The following is an 18,005-nucleotide window of genomic DNA, read 5'->3' as shown; positions in this document are numbered from 1 at the left end:
TATTTTGTCACAGAGGGCATTGTGTTCTCTCCAGTGCGTAATATGTAAATAAAAAAATAAAAAACTTGCTGGTGCCCAAAGCCCTCTTCTTAAACATGCTGCTGCAATTAAAAGTGCAAACACAGAATACTAAGGCAGTAATACTGAAGCCATTGTGGGTCTCTTCAATCCATTTAAAGCCAGTCCCTGGCCCTTCAGCTCACTCTTTCAGCTTTCTGTTTTCTCACATTGCGACGCTTTTTTGTTTTTCTTTTCCTCCGTCTTTCCCATATGTGTCTTTTACTCCCAGTAAATGCTTGAGTCACATGAAGACACGCAGTGGAAGGCTGTTCTGGTCACCTTTCTGTTGCTTGCTGTGAGTGCATGTGCTAGTGCCTGCGTCTTGCTTGGGAGACTCTGTTGTGCACAGTAAAGGGCTTGGAGCCTGCCTGTCACGTACTATTCGTTGGCTTGCGCAGAACTCTTCTCTACAGTCTTGTAATTCATCACTGGAAGCCAAGCATCATTTCCGTTCCTCTGTGTGGAGTACCAAGCACTGATTGATTCAGCTTAATCTGTGCCCCTCCGCTGCTCCTGACATGAATGAGAAACTACTTTTTTTTTTTTAACTTCTAATGCCCTGCCTTTTTTGCTTTAGTGGTAAAACAAAGCTATGGAGAGGCAAATGCCAATGATCTTGATAGTTATGCGCTGCGCTTGCGTGAATGGTCAAATTTCTTGGCGCACGTATCCTTGGCTGCAGCGCACAGAGACCTTACACTGCTGCACACAGTGAAAAAAAATAGAGGGAACATTGGTCACCATCATCAAATGGTCTTCAATCCGTTAAAATAAAGTAACCATAAAAGATCCATAAACTACAAATACATAATCAATGAAACTATTGAGAATATATGGCTCCAGCTAGTACATTCCACAATTCCATAAAATACACTGAGTATCAAAAATAAAAATAATAGACACAACATCACAAACCAGTATATAAAACATTACAAAATATAGTCGGTCAAACATCCGCCCTGGCTGGATGTATCAATTATCAAATGTCCTACTGAGGTTAACTGCTAAAATTAAAAAGCGAGCCACTTAGCCTGAAAATTCATCAGGCTGTAACTGTAAAAAACACAAAAGAGCAGGATAAATCTGCCTTAAATTACTACCCCTCATGAGAAGCAGAATAAAAGCAACCACTAGGACCCAAATTTCTTATGTCACTCCGTACATTAGGGACCATCAACATCATAGGTGATAAGTTCAACCTAAAGCTTGTTAGCAAGAATCGGTGTGAACAACTGACAACAGGTATGGTTCAATGCCAGTGCACGTTTTCAAGAGGATATACCCAAGAACAAAGGGATTTAAGAGTTCCTCTTCTGATATAAAAGACGGTCGCCAAGTAAGAAATGCTTGTGGGTCCAAGCCAGGTCTGATTTGGTGATAGAACTATCTTCCCATTTTGGAAGAAGCATCCCTAACGTATTTCAACCATGGAAAAGTCTGCTTTTTAGCTAAGGTAAAACAATCACTTAAGTCATAGTACACTCCAATAGCAACCCATCTGAAGAGGGGTACAAAGTCCTATAAGATCACAGAGAGAAGTAAGAGCCAGTACCTGGTGCACAATATAGGAAGAGATGGACAGAGGAACACTCAGAAGCCTTCAACAGAATTTACTTCTCACAAGTTGCAAGATATACATAGCCACATATCGCCAGATGTCACAACCAAAGGCAACCACGGACACACACTTCACCTGATACACTTTCAATATGACACCTATCGGCTTCTTGTCACACCTAGAAGAAAAAGCAGAAACAAATGCGGTAGCCCTTCAAAATGCAATCTTTTAGGGGAGGAGACTAGGTACCAACAGTCCAAAATTACCCATAATTATGGAAAGGAACTGACCCAAGTAAGTTTGTGACCTTGCATGCAAAGGTTTCGTGTCCTGATGTTCTTAGGTTCTGCCACCAAAACAAAGAATTTATTAAAATTGGTAGGCCTGTCTAATGCATCCATAAAAGCCACTAACTAATCCATTAGCTTTTGGAGGTCAGGTGCAGTGATCAGCATACAGAAGTGAGGGAATGAGACAGTTATCAAATTTAGGGAGGTCTATGAGGTTTGCTAAAAAATAAATGTCAGTATTATTTATATATAACAAATGAAAATGGAGTTAAAACAACCCAGATTAGCCCCTTTCTGGATTCCAAATGCGCTCATACATGAGCTGTCATTATTGTAACAGATGACTGCTGACATTCATGTGCATTACTCAGAAAATACACTATATCACTATATCGGGGTCCATGCCCACGAACAAGAGGGTGTTCCACAATTTCACCCAGTTAACCAGGTTGAAGGCCGATGTAAGGTCCATGAAGGCCATATGGATGAAATTAGGTCTGGCCTCGGAGTACTTATTAACAATTAAATACAAATTCATACACTGATCTACTGTGCCCAGGCCGGGTCTGAAGCCATATTGCAGGCTGAATAGAATCTGGCTCTCCTAACCTATTAAGGAGTCTATTAACAACAATAAGGAGCGTTCCTATAACCCATTTTTTTGCTAGTAGTCTTTTTATTGAAGATTTTACAGAACAAGACAGCATGGAATATAACTTGTTGATAAAATATAAAGATATCCAACATTTTGCAGTCCACTGTAATATCACTTTAATGCAGACAATCTTGAACTGTGAACATGTGGTAATCCAGGCAATGCTGGAAAATAAATCTAACAAAGGGACACGACAAGTGTGTAATCTGCACACAAATTTGCAAATAACATACAAGAAAATGGCACAGTGGTGCAGATGATAATATTGGAGTCTGGCCGATTCTACGATGCAAGTCTATTTTGCATTGCTAGAAGGTCTTAATGGTCTTCCCCGTGAATAAGTCGCTAAGGGTGCAACAGTCTCCCTTCCCCTAGCTGAGAAATGAATGAGCCTGTAAGGCCGGCGTAAAGTCTGGGTTGCAAGCAAGCAGAGTACTAGGGGAAGGAAAGGTGATAAGACCCTGTTTGAGAGCAATCCTGACTCAAACCTAGAGGACCGTCTTGGTGGGGGTTGCTATGTTGGCGCTTCGTGACCGCCGCTCTTCCTTTCCCCCTCCCCCAAGGAAGGTGTGTATGACCCACTGGAGGCAAACAATATCGTCCTCGGGAAGGGGCATAGGCAGAGTTCGGAAAGGGTAAAGGACTTTCAGGAGGATAGACATTTTGACAGCATTATCCCAGCCCAGACAGGACACGTGTAGTGACCACCACCGGCAGAAGTCTTCCAGAACAGGATATTGGATCGATCTCAGGCACACTGGAAGAGAGCGAGAGACTGTAAAATGGGGAGATCCGGCTCAGAGACTGTAAGGTTCAGGGTGTGATATTTAGTTGTGCTAATCCTGAAGCTGGAGACCCGTCCAAAGGCTGTTAGGACATTAACAACAGCAGGAAGTGAAGTGGCTGGTTGGTTGGTTTAGGGTCAGCAAGAGGTCATCTGCAAAAATAGGGCAAGTTTGTGGGCATGTCCACCAAAGGGAATGCCCTGAATGGCCTCTGTCTGGTGAATGGTGAAAGCGGGCATCCCTACCTAGTACCCCTTGCCAGATAAACTGGCTGTGAAGGTTGGCCATTAACGTGAATTGTGGCCGCAGGAGAGACATAGGAGGCCTTAGATATCATACCCGGGCAAAGACAATTCTTCTGAAGAGCTGCCCTCAAAAATGGCCAACTGACCCTATAAAAGCCTTTCTCTACGTCATGTGGAGGAAGACAGGAGAGAATGTTGTGGCTGTGGGATTTTTCAACCAGGTGTGCGATTCAACGGATATTGTCAGCCCCCTGCGATGGTGAATAAAACTGACCTGGTCCGGTTCGATTAGGCCAGGTAGGTATAGCTCCAATCCATTAGCCAGGATCTTACTGAAGATCTTAGCATCTATGTTTAGGAGGGCAACTGGGGGATAGGAGGCGCAAAGGGAAAGATCGTTATCAGGCATGGGAATGAGAACAATCTCTGCCATTGTAGGGGTGCGGCCTTTGTCTGACGTAAGCGTATTAAAAAGTGTCAACATGTGATCCGGGAGGAGGTGGAGGAATGTTCGGTAAAAAAGCTACAGGGAGCCCATCAAGACTTGGTGTTTTGCTCGTAGGTAGCTCCTTCTGGGCTCAGTGTAGTTCGGCCAGGGTAATGGGGGCTTCCAAAAGTTCTGTATATAGGGTGTTGAGGGGGTCCCAGCGACAGGCACTGAGGTAAGAATCAATAAGGTCTTGGGGTGGATCTTCCCCTCTGTACAGGGCTCCGTAGAATCTGTGTAAAGCTTGCTGTTTTGCCTGCTCAGTGGTGACCCAGGTCGCATCACCAGCCCTAATCTTAAATATGTGGATGCCTGCATGCTGTTGTCGGAGCTTGCAGGCAAGGAGACCCCACCTTGTCCCCTCCCTCATAATACTGTTGTTTCAGGGCGAGCAAAGATCATTTAACCTTATTACTTTGGTGGACCCTTAGCTAGCCCCGCACCAGGGTTAGTTGTCTTTTGTTGTGTCTTGATGGGACGGACCGGTAGAGGCACTCCAGAGTCTTAATCTCAGTAGCTAAGCCAGATTCAACCGGTCTAGATTCCCTCGTCGGGCCATGGCTATAGAGAATATAACTCTCCTGATGGTGGCTTTGAAGCCATCCCAGAGTGTATGTCCCGAGAACCCTGACTGGGTGTTTAGATCAAAATAATCTGTGAGTCCTTTGTGGATCTTGCCAACATCAACAGGATAATTAAGCAGATGTGGGCGGAAGCGCCATTGTGAGCAGACTCAATTTGGGCCTTCACTCCTAGTCCATACTAATTCTAAGTGGGTATGATCTGAGATGGATATGTTTGAAATGGTGGCAGTGCCTGGGCAACCAGGGCAGCAAGGGTCAAAGTGTAACAGAATAGTAACATGTCACGTGTGATAGGGTGGTGGGTAAAGAGTCTCCCCGGAATATCAGTCGACCTAGAGAAAATGAAAGGCAGGTTAGAAAAACAAAAAAAGCCCAACACAGCCTGGCTACTCGATGCAAGTCCCGAGACAGCCAGTGCACTAGCAAGCCGACCATGTAGGAGAAGTCACTCTCCTAAGGTGTGAATCCAGGAGGAGCATTTGGCATTGGTATTAGTCCTTTGTACAATCTAGAACTCCGCCTCCAGCGAGAGCTGAAGTGGATGTTGGTTCAGAGGCACCAATAGGTTGAACAGGGCTCAGAACATCTTGTGCCAGGTAAGCCACCAGATGGAGACCCAACAGATGGAGACCCAACAGGATAAGGTGTGGATAAGTCCACAGGGGAGAATCAGGCGTCAAGAACTCTGACCAGTAGGCGGGGGCTCATCTACTCCCTGTGAAGGAGGCAAACACAACAGGACCAACGCCTGCCTCAGGTGACCGGAGTCACCGAGGGAGCTGGCGAGGGGCCCATTTCCATGTTGCAGAGATGTTTGATGATGTCCCTCTTGATTTCATGAGAACAGAGTTATCTCACCATGCTCAAGATGGGGTACAATGATTTGCGAGGGGGAGAGCGAGGTGGGGATGGACTCCTATTCTGCGAGCTGTCTTTGACTTAAGAGCTGTTCGCCCATTAATATCAGATGTTAAGTTCCTGCAGCTTGTAGGTGACAGGTCTGAAGTCCCTGCAGCGGCGCAGAGTGATAAGTGAGAGATATTGAAAGAGCTGAACACTGTAACCCCAAAAAGACAAATCAGCTTTACACCGTGAAGCCTTTAAGATAGCCTCCTTTTCAGTAAAACAGTGAAGAGTTAGGATATCCGGGGCTGAGTCAGGGCGCCCTGGGGTAGATGCCACTCAGTGAGCTTTGTCCAGTGCAGAAAGAGGCATCATAATCTCCGGGGATCAAGCATAGGAGATCGGCAGTGAAGGCCATTATGTCACTGTCCTCCACTCCCTAGGGGACTCCTCTAATGCAAATATTGTTCCTTTGGCTTCTCCTTTTATGGTCTTCCTGCTTCATCTGTAGTTCAATTTGCTGTTCAATGCCGTGACTTTGCGCCATAATGCTTCTTGGTCTTCTGATCGGGCGTCAACAGTGTGTCCTAGATTATCCACTTGCCCACCCAAATCATTGACATTACAGTTAAGATCATGAATACAGGACTTGAATTCCGGTTTAAGTGAGCTGATTTCAGATCTGAGTTCCTGCAAGAAGTTGTCCATATAGGCCTGAGATATAGGTACTGGGGTTGCGTCTCCAGATGTGTTAACAGATGGGGAGTCAAAAAGAGTCCATGACCGTTGAGGGTGTTTTATGCCACAGCAAAATAACCGAGTTGCTCTTAGGTGACCCACTGGATGCGTCCTTTGTAGACTTGCCGCATGGCATAACAAGATTCAGGAGGGGAGGGGTATCAGGAAAGTCACTGGACACGGCACAAATGGCTTGTTGGATAGACAGTCAGTGGCTATCTCCAGGGTGGCAAGAATGCAGTGCAAGGTACCCAACGATCAAAATCGGTTTCGGGTTTCAATGAGAAAAAGGACCCCACACTCCTAATAAAGCAAATGCAGGGTAAGGCCGGGACAGCTGTGACCCAGGGTAATCTCAGGGTTGGGTTTGGGGAACAATATGGCAGAACACCCAGTTTCCAGGGGCACATGTTAGAATTGTTGGGCCCACCTCAAATGGTTCAGTGATGACAGTTAAAGGCAGTGCGCAGTCCAAGTGTTATCCAGGGAGGGCATCGTCACCCAATGCGTAGCGTGAGAGGCAGTTCTAGTCCATGGGAGCAATGCAGCGGTCTCAAAAGGCACCCATTTAGGGGCCCACAAGCATTTGGTCGGAGGCAGGCCAGGAGCACACACCCAGTTTACTACAGGGAAATTGGAGCACAAAGATCCTGTCTCGAGGCCACATCAGTTGCCGGATGGGGTCTGACATATCAAAGCTTTACAGCCCCCTGCATCACACAGGGACTTCCCTGCTAACGGAGCAGCAAGAGTGAGGATGGCAAGAATCCTAAAGATAGCACCGCGGGTGCTGCCAACAGGTAGGAGTTCAATAAAAAAGGCAAGGGGGCTGTCTCTCCCTCCTAGCGGGCCCCCATCCCAGAGCTAAATCCAAGCATGAGGTAAAAGTGAGTTCCAGCAGGGATGAGGAGCCCCTCAGTCCGCAGCACCCACCCAGCGCTGGGACTGGGGAGACAGCTGCAAAAGGCCAGGCGTTGCCTCTGGGAATGTCTTTGCCTCGTCCAGCACTTACCCAGCGTAAAAAGTCTCACAGTTCAGGCCAGCCTCCAGGTCTCAGGCTTGAGGCACTCACGACATGTGATGATCAGAGGAGGTATGCCGGGGCACGGTCAGCACAGGCCCCAAGTAGGCTGAGGAGCCTGTCCTGATGCAAAGGGCAAGAGAAGACATGTAGATTGAGAAGGTCTCAGAGGCAGGTCACAATATTGGTGCTCCAAAGGCGCTGTGCAGGCCTAAGATGACCAGGATATCCACGTTTCACAGGCAGTCCACACTCCAAGAGTTGCTCCTCCATGATGGAACTCTCTCCCAAGGCCAGCTGGAGGGGGGGAGGGGGGGGCGTTGTCATGCAGTTGCCCAGGGGCACCATTTATAACTAGGCTGCAGCCGGATGGGGGGAGAAGGAAGGAAGAGGGTCCCCCACCAATTCCCATGGCTCACTTTCCAACCGTCAGGAATCCAATCTAGCCGCTCTGCATTATGGCGCTTCAAGGACCCAAAACAGAATCAGATAAGCTCACCCGCATGTGTACTTCACAGCGCCATCTGGACTGACAAAGATGGGGCGCTGCACAGTCAATGCTGCTGCATGAGACTTCGTATTGTCCTGAGGGAAGTGGCAGTGCAGGAAACAAGGCCACAGCAGTGGGTCCATAGAGCCCTCTTCGGAGTGCCGGGGCAGGAGTTTGCAGGCTACTTTGCACCCTCACACTCTTTGTTATGGACTCCAGGGGGTTCCCAGGCTGATCACAAGGCTGCCGACTCCGGCCTTGGCAGCGAGCCTCCGCTGCTGGTCGCCCCCAACAGGCAAGGCGCTGAACCATGGGGTACCCTTCAACAAGCTGGGACGCCTCTCCTCAAAAGATGGCAGCCCGAGGCAACAGGTCACGTCTATGGGGTCCCAGGGGCAGTTAGGAGCAAGGTCATTCAGGCCTCCCTTGCCAGCAGCTTCCAGCTCCTCTTGGAATACATCCAAGGGCTCCAGGCCATGCAGTCTCATACCTCTGTCCACGGTGCTGAGAAGCACGGCACACAGGTCTGCAAGATGGTGGCTCTGGCCCGGCAAGGGGCCGCAAAGCTATCACCAGGACCTCACTTGCAGGAACAATATAGCTTCCCCCGGGTGCAGGGGCCAGCACAAATGTCCTGTCACCACTGGGGCCTCGTTGCTGCTGTCCCTCTGCTGAGATGGTGCTGGAAGGCCTAAGTGGGCCCGAGGGACAAACTAGACACGTCTCACTCCGTTCCTTGCTTGGCCACGCTCTTCTTATTACCCTTTTCAAAGACCAGTATAATAATGGGGGTGAACCAAGATTTGGGGGTAGGGATCAAACAATCCTTACAGCAGGATTAAAAGTCTGGGTCAGCAAAGGGGACCACAAATCTGCTTCACTGATATACAGAATGGGTGGGATCCTATCCGTACCTGGGGCTTTGTCTTCTGACAACCACATGATAGCAGCAGTCACTACCTCCAGCGTGAAAACCAGATTAGAGCAACCCAGGCGCTGAGGCAACACCTGTTGTTATAAACCTCAGGTGTTACATTTATAAATACCTTCAAATCACCTAACCCAGAGGTCAGGGAATATGTGACGACAAATCAAACCACTGTCAGAACCAGAAACAATAGAGCAAGTGATAATTTCCCACAATTGATGGCTATTGGCCAGAAAACTGGCTTGTAAAAGTTGTTCCCATGCCTCAACCCTAATAAATTTCTTTCACCTTTGAAGATATATTTTATAGTTCGACGACAGAATGCGATTAGGCTTTATCTCTTGAGTGTGAACTAGTGGCCTTTTTTACATTTCTAAGCTCTTTGTAACAGCTTTTGTAAAACCACCGCTTGAAAAGAGGTAAAGAAGTCTGATCACCAATGTTCAGAAGATCCAAAGCATTCTTAGCAATCATGTCATAGGCACACAACATATCATGATAAAAAGAATCTTTCGTCAGCCATGGAAATGACCCTTGAACACCTCAGGCCCTGGAACTAACGACCCTATGAAGGTCCCTAGCTAGCGATGATTCCAGTCTCAGTGAGAGACATGCAGGGTAGTGGTCACTGTATCCTTTGGATTCTATCTTGATGCTGCTAGTTGAACAAAAACATGAAAACGAAAGAAAAATAAAGTCAATTATTGAGGAGAAGCCACATCCTGTGAATGTGAGTGTTGAGGAACCAATTAAGTCAAGCACCAATTTCTCCAAAGAGCATATTGAGTTACATTCATACAACTTGGGGTTCAGGAGATCCCCAAATTTGGTATTTCTCAAACGAAAGGACTCCTCAAATATACACCTAGATTTTGCCTTAATAGAAGGTAACGCCCCAAACAGAGATGTATGTTTAATTTTCACAATAACATAAGCCAACATATTGTTTCACAGCTCTCCTCAAGGTCTTCTAACAGTGAGCTTAATGAGTGAACATGCTGTGTATTATTCTGCAGGATTGGCATCACAAAAAATTATCAACATTATTTTAGACCAAATAGAAAAGATCATCAGTACAGCCTGAATAAAAGGAGACCCTGTATGATACTCTTTCTACAAACACTCAAGAGAGAATGATATCAATGTTAGCATCCCTATTGTAGATCTAGAAGACGGAGAAGGAATCGCAGGCAAGGAAAAAGAAATAACCATTCAAATGGAAGGTTTTAGGTATGTCCCAAGTTTCCTGCAAACAGATCACTTGAAATTGGCTAATAAACGTGATCCACGACTCATCACATTTTTGGCTATTGAAGACAGCAACATTCCAGCTCCAAAATTCTTTGCTATGATGCATATAATCAACACACTTAAAGGGCAAGCAAGCCAGGGGGATCAGATGCGCTTGAAAAAATCAATGATACATTCCCAAAGGTTCAATGACTCGCATTGGTTAGGAATAGGATTGTTCAGCATGTATGATTTTGACGTGGAAGCACTCTGGGGGAGGGAGGCCTACCTCAAGGCAGAACGCCTTAAAGCTTGACAGGTATTTATAGAAAAAGCCAAGCGCTAACACGGAGATAAAGTGGGAGTATCAAATGGCCTGGAAACCTACTACAAGAACCATAATGCCACCTCCTGTTAGCTAAAACTGACAACCACAGTCTTCCCCCAAAGCACTTCTGACCCATACCTACCAAACTAACTAGACTCCCAGTGATAATATGGTGACCAATGGGCCCCACCACCCTCAACAGGAGTGCTTAGCAGATGTTTGACCTGATTCCTCAACTGTGAACAGTCTTCTCTCATCTGCTCCAATAGACGTGGTACATTACCTAGAACTGCAAAATCCAGAGTAGCGTCTAGTGGCAAATTAAAAAACTGCATTATCAGGTGCAGCATACAGACCTCTAGATCCAAATTCTAAAAAAGCCCGTGAAACATTAGCTGCAGAAATCTGGTTAGGAAGGAGCAGCCCAAGGGGCCACCAGGAACAGGCTTATTAGACATATAGCACTCATTTCACTTGTTTTATTAATTTATATGCTGCATTTCATTATAAGAAATATAAATAATTCTTAAGCATTGGGTGATTTATTTGTCTTATCTTATGTGTTCCTCTCTTTTTTTGATGCTGTACAATACATTAATAAGGTATTGCAAGAATTATGAAGTATGATTTCTAATGATACCTGATAGGACATTTTTGCATTTAAATATCTCATACGCTAGTACTTTTGGGTCTAAGGGTGGCTCCTATGGATTATGATGACACAATGCTAAACAATATTTGACTTCTCATCAAGGTACTGGTTTCACTGGACAATTGAGCACCATTTTTGCAGCATCCCGAAGTTCATATATGCATCTACAGTTCTTAATTTTTCATGTCTGCAGGATTTTTGCTTTCCAAGTCTATGAAATATTGTGATTCTAACCTATCAGAGAAAAGGTAGAATCTCATATGCCAGAGGGATTTCTTAGAATACAATCTATTCCAAAATGTACTTAATAATTCTTGTTTAGTAGGATGGCTTTTTCTGAAATGATGGACAACTGGGTATGTTGAACTATTTGACTATGCATTTCTTCAGTGAATCCTTTAAGACAGGGCAATAAATGTCATTGAATACATTTTAAACAAGCAAGACCGTGACACTAAGATACATTTTTGGGTAGCATGTGCGAAAACTGATCCTTTAAAGGATTTATTTTATGTAGATGACTGTTTCTACAAACAACTTCAGGGTACCTGTGTTGGAGCAACCTGCAGTGAATTACAGTGAATTTATACAAGGTACCATTTGGGCAGGAACATTTCTAATAAGGTAATCCACCCCCCCCCCCCTCAGCCATAATGAGAATGTGATTTCCTGGTCTAGACTTACAGATGACATTTTCTTATCTTGACCGGTGATACTGAGATAATTAATTTCTGTTTTTTCTTAGCTTGTGTATAATGGCCTTAAACTTACCACAAACTAAGTAGGAATGCATTTTTAGACATCTGGACACATGAGGTTGAATTCAGACTGAAAGTAGAAGTATCCACCAAACCTACAGACTGAAAAACTAGTTACTATACACTAAAATTCATCCTAAAGCTCAAAAGAAGAATCTTCCATTAGGACAGTTACTCTGCCTCACAAGGAACTAAAGCTTATGCAGGAGAAATAGAGGATATCTCAGTTATTTTGTCAATATAAAAGAGCTCAATACTACAACTGTGATGTTATGTTTGTATCCAAGACCAAAAGAGAAATGCAAGATAAAATAATTTGTGTAGGTCATTTTTCCAGATCATTAATACATTAAGAAATCAGATAAATTCTAACTGGTATATTCTGAACACACATTTAACTCAGCAGATGGAAAGACCACCAATTTGCATTATGCAGAACCAAGTACAGAGGAGATAAACTTGTCCACACTACCAAAAATCAAAGGGTCACCCAAACCGCACCTTGGACTTCACCCACTGGAAAAATGCAAATTTCTCTATGGTTCCTGCCATGCTTGTGAGGAAGTACTGGCCAGTTATTTTATGGAGCCAGGTGAACAAAGAAATTCCTGACTTAAATGCCTTTTACAACAAAGAACGTTATATAATAAATTATTTGTCCATGTAATACAGGCTGACAGTTCATACAACAATGTAGGTGTACGACAAGTAACCTAGCGGATATATACATCTGTAGTAGCACTACCTCTCTCTGACACTCTACAAATAGAGGTCTGTTTGCGCAAATTTCTTTCGATCACCATACACCCTAGAGAAAATTTGCTTTGCCTGCAAGCAGAGTCTTATTTTGCTCAACTACAAAAAGAGTGGATTTATCTTCTCATCTTAATGGGATCATTCTATCACCGTTTTGGAATGGGAGCTTCATAATATGGAAGAAAACATGAATAACATTTTCTAACAGCTGTAAAGAAATTCTTTTTGTAAGACATCCTTAAATACCTTAAAATATGAACAACTATGTATAAGGGTTGGATTAATGGATCATTTTATTAGATCTGCAAGAGAGATTTATTAAAATGACATTTTTTAATACGTTGAGGTAAAACAAGCATTTACAAGGCAATAGGTCTCACCTTTGCAAGAGTTAGAGCTATTGGCATTATAAATGACAATGGGGGTCATTACAACATTGGCGGGCGGCGGTTGTAACCGCCGTGCGGCCGCACTCCCGCAGTGCCCATAATGACAATCCCGCTGGGCCGGCGGGGATGTGGGCCGCAACATGGGAGCCGGCTCCAAATGGAGCCGGCGGTGTTGCGGCCGTGCGACGGGTGCAGTTGCACCCGTCGCGCTTTTCACTGTCTGATAAGCAGACAGTGAAAAGCTGCACGGGCCCTGTCAGGGGGACCCGCGACTCCCCGTACCGCCAGCCTTTTCCTGGCGGTTCAAACCGCCAGGAAAAGGCTGGCGGTAGGGGGCTCGTAATCCCAAGCAGCGCTGCCCTGGCGGATTATCACCGCCAGGGCAAATGTGGTGGGAAACCGCCGGCCCCGGCTGTGCGACCGCGGCGAACCGCCGCGGTCGTAATCCCCTCTGAAGCTCTGCCAGCCTGTTGGAGGTGCTTCAGCCAAAACAGCCCTGGCGGTCTTGGACCGCCAGGGTTGTTATGAGGGCCAATATCTTTTAGCTATGTGTTGTTCGTTACCTATGTCATCGCTTCTGTGCCAATACATTAGCGAATCGCGGAGCGCTGCCTCCATGCCAGCATGACTTAATGGCCAAAGGAAGTGTGAAAGTGTGAGGCATCACGTGACCTCAGCTCAGGATAATATGGCGAAAAACGAAAAAGCTGACCTCGTGCGACACAAGTAGAGTAATTTAAAGGAGGATCATATTGAGCATGTGCCACACCAAGACAAGGAGAAAAGACTGTGCTGCACATGCGCATATATTTGTGGACCACAGGACCTGTGTGTGTGGAAATGCACGGTCTGGATTAGTAAAAAATTAAGCAGTTGCCATGTGGTAGGTAGCTGTATAATAAAGTGCACTAAATATGAAAACAAAACATGAGCACTAATCGGAAGTGCTCATCCCAATTTACAACAAGAGTCCGCGATGCTGTGTTATAAAAGCACAGAGGCCATGAAGCGGCTGAGAGCGAGCTTGTGAATTAAACCCTAGGGCAGAGGCAGTTGGGGGGGGTAAGAAGAAATAGTACCTGATCAAAGCTGATGGCCACTAATTAAAGGGAATTAATCTGTAGTTGCGCCGTGCTCCTCAGCTACAAACGGAAGTGATGTATCTGGTGCACCAATCAATAAGGAGCCAGCAAAGAAGAGCAATGCTGGAGTGGACCTATGGGAAACAGCCGGCGGATTCAAAGTCCTTTAAGTAAACACACCATGCCTTGCAGAAATCGCATGCACGCTGCCAGGCTCGAGCTAAAAACAACCTCTTTCAGGTAATGTGGAGGGTTTCCTGTTACCATAACAATGGAATGATGTTGGATGCATAAGCAATGAGTAAATATTCTCTGGCAGGGCTCTTGGACCACAAAATCACAACTCATTGAACATGATCCGGCCAACCAACCACTGACATTATAACCAGAACTTATCATTGCAGGATGTCCCAAACTTTAAGCAGGGATGAAAAATGGTCTACCTGTGATTTTGAAAGTTTACCTGCATTGGGAGTGAGGAATTAATGGATGTTGGATGGATACATTTGTGGTGTGGCATTAACCGTGGAGGGTTAGCAGTATGATGTGTCAGGGAGTGCAGGTTACAGTGTGTTGAGGCAATAATAGTGGATGATTTTTGTACTTTGTTCAGTGATGGCAGTGGACCCCTATGGGTGTAGTGTAAGTAATGGCTTAACGTGAAACGGGGTACGTAATGGCCATGTTCTTTAAATGGTAATTGTAAGGAAGCAGACTTTTCTCTCTGCTCCACAGACGTTTGGCTAACCACGTGCTGTGTAGGACTGCCAGATGTCTGGGTCTAATCAGAACAAACTGGAATTTAAGCTAAGAGGAAACATCCAGGCTTAAGGACCATTAAGCACAGATTAAGGACATTTATGCTGTTTGGTCTAGATAATTCTTTGGTTGCTTAGAGGAAACATTGTTGGCACTGAGGCTTCTATTATACTCCAGTTTTGTGAACATTTTATGCAGCACTGTTCAAGAGAAATTATGAAACACATAATTGAACATGCAGTAAGCATATATATATATTTTCTGCATCGTTTAAGACAGTTTGAAAGTTAAAAATGAAGGCAACTAAAATAACACTTAAAAGTATTGTTAACAGAATTTAAAAAATGTGACAAATATATTCGCCTTGAACTTTGATGTTTTACATTTACAATTTTAACTGTAGGTTTCCCTGGGTTCATTTTAACTCAAACATATGTGGTAATTATTAAAACACATCATTTATTTGTAGAGCAAATATGTGGCAAGCCTAGTCTAGAGTAAAGCGAAGGATGTGCAGCTTGTAATGAGATCCGCCTTAGGACACACATGCTGTGGTAACTGATGCCAAATTATTAGCTGTGTATATAGTGTCCTCCATGGTGGCCAACTTATTCCGTGTCAACAGGCACACTGTTTCCAGTAATGGACTTTTGTGTTACAAATCCATTGATATCTGGTGTGTTACTGTAATTTGGTCAATGAAATACACCACAATGGAACACAACACCAAGTTGTGTAAAAATACACTCTATTGCACAAAACATAATTAGGCCAAACGTAACATGTCAGTAATATCCTGCTACCTAAGCAGTTGTCAGAACATCATATGGTACTCTGTGGAATAAGCAGTAGTCATAATAAAACACATAAGTTACTTATCATTCTGAAACATAAGCAGTAATCAGGAATCACATTACTAAAGAAATGCACATATCCTAAATGCCCATGTCAGGAACATTAGACAGCGTATGGCAGATCCAGAACACCTTTTGACATAAAATGAACTTACAAGCAACATCAACACATGTATGGCACATCCACAAAAGAAACAGGTTAGCATATCAGTCCCAGCAGGCCCAATAAAGGAGCAGGGGCAAAGCATACATCAAATAAAAGTACCTGGGGTTGCTGGAGGGGCACCTCTAGTGACCTGAAGCATACAAGGCAGCCCCTGGCGCTCAACATGGGCCTCGGGGTAATGTTTGGAAGGAGGGGGGCAGCACGTACCCCCTCCGGCACTTATATTGGGCCTCTCCTGCGATCCACGATCTCCTGAGGCCCACCCATGCCACTCCAGGCCCTTCAAGTGGGGGGTGGAGGGGGGGGGGGGGTGGGGGGGGGGGGGGGGATGAATGAAATGAATGAATAAAAACCCAGCCAAGGGGGAACAAACAGAGACCTGACGGTGCGGGGACCTCCGATGAGGCTTCCGCCCGTCCGCGATCTCCGCCAGTGGAGAGGGGGCCCGGTGGGGAGGCCTCCTTCGACACCCAAGCTCCTTGCTGAAATGGGGCCTGATGGAGCAGGGGGCCTCCAATGAGGCTTCCACCCTGCTCGGGGAACAGCGGCACCCGACGAGGTGCGTGTGCTGCTCTTCAATCCTTCCCCGGCTGCCGTGGTGAAGCAGCACCAAAGTGGGTGCCTGCCAGTGTCCTGGGGGCACCTCTCTTGGCGCGTTTTACCCCAGAGGCACTTTGAGGAGCACACCAGCCCTAGCAATCATTCCTTCATGCCCCGGCCCCAGGTACAGTGCATCTCCAACATGCTCAGATTTCCAGGGAGCCCAGGTCGTGGCGGTGATCCTTTCACTTGGCGATGCACTTACAAGCGCTGAGGGCCAATTAAAGCGCTCTTGAGGCGCTAGTGGCCCAAAAATAAAGCGTTTTACACAGAACGCTTGCCAGGAAAGGATAGCGCTCACAGGAGAATCCGGCCAAAGCACTTCTTTATGGCCAAACAAATAGGTGTTTTGGGGGGGGGGGGGGCAGCACCCAGCCCCTGGAGACAGAAAAGAGGGAGCACAGGGTTGCAAGACCCAACAAACAGACCAGCACAAAGGTTTGCAGTCAATGGCAGTTCCTCTTAGTGACCCAGCAGGTCACAGTCAGCACAACAGCAGCAGTCCAAGGCATTTCTTGGGGGGGGGGGGGGGTTCTTCCAGCAGCGTTCTGTATATAGTATCCAAGTATGTTTCTTGTCTCAAATGTGGCGAAAAATCCCCTGTACTTATACTCAGTTTTGCAAAGCATTCCCAATGAGGAGAGGAGGGGGTTTCAACCAGTTACAACTGGCTCTAGGAGTGTTCCATCTCTCCTTCAGCACAGGCTCCAAACATCAGTTGGGGGTAAATGACCCTTTTGTGGAGGCCAGGGCACAGCCTTTACAGATGCATGTTTGCCCTGCCTCCCCCTTCTCTCAGCCCAGGAAGACCATTCAAAATGTAGATGCACCTCTGTGACACCTCCACCCTCCCTGTGTACAGGCTGCCTGAGAAGTATGCCCAAGGCCCAACTGTAACTCTGCCCAGACGTGGATTGGAGTCAAGCTCCAAAACATCATTCATAAGCACAGAGAAATGCTCACTTTCTAGAAGTGGCATCTCTGTGATAGTAATAAAAAATCCACTTACACCAATAAGCAGCATTTCTCACCACCGTTACAACCATATCAAACATGCCTACGCTACCCCTCATAAATCAGACACTACCCCCTAGACACAAGGCAGGGCATTTCCAATGCAATCCTATGAGAAGGCAGCACTCACAGCAGTGAGAAATCAAATAGGCTGTTTGTCACTACCAGGACAGGCCACGCTACAGGCACATGTCCTGCCTTCTACATACATAGCACCCTGCACTTAGGGCTATCTAGGCCCTACCTTAGGGGTGATTTACATGTAGTAAAAGGGGAGTTCTGAGCCTGGCAAGTAAATTTAGATGCCAGGTCCCTTTGGCAGCAAACTGTGCACGCAGGTCCTGCGCTAGCAGACCTGAGACCGGTTTGAAAGGCTGCTTCAGTGGGTGGCGCAATCAGCGCTGCCAGCCCACTAGTAGTATTTAATTTACAGGCCCTCTGTATAGAGAAACCACTGTACAAGGGACTTAGAGGTAAATTAAATGTGCCAATCAGGTAGAAGTCAATTATACCAAGTTTACAAGGGAAAGCACCTGCTCTTTAACACTGATTAGGAGTGGTAAAGTGCTCCGTCATAACGTCAGCCAAAAAGGGACAGAAAAATATGAAGGCAAAAGGTTTGGGAAATGACACTGTGAAAAGGGTCAGGTCCAACAGAAAGCAAAGCAAAGCAAAACTACAGCACCCAGACCGCCAGTTTGTCACATAAAATCCCACAACTATGAATTGTGTC

At 45.8% G+C, this 18,005-nt stretch overlaps 1 protein-coding gene across 1 annotated transcript in view; it reads right to left on the bottom strand.

Annotated features, from left to right (window-relative positions):
• The window catches only part of DRG2 (developmentally regulated GTP binding protein 2), a 111,490-nt gene that overhangs the window by 47,207 nt on the left and 46,278 nt on the right, over positions 1 to 18,005 (bottom strand). The gene's annotated exons all lie outside the window — the stretch shown is intronic.

This window comes from Pleurodeles waltl, chromosome 10, assembly GCF_031143425.1.
Source record: "Pleurodeles waltl isolate 20211129_DDA chromosome 10, aPleWal1.hap1.20221129, whole genome shotgun sequence".
NCBI classification, from domain to species: domain Eukaryota; kingdom Metazoa; phylum Chordata; class Amphibia; order Caudata; family Salamandridae; genus Pleurodeles; species Pleurodeles waltl.
The sequence above is the reverse complement of the archived record's forward strand: the minus strand, read 5'-3'. Positions and strand labels throughout refer to the sequence as shown.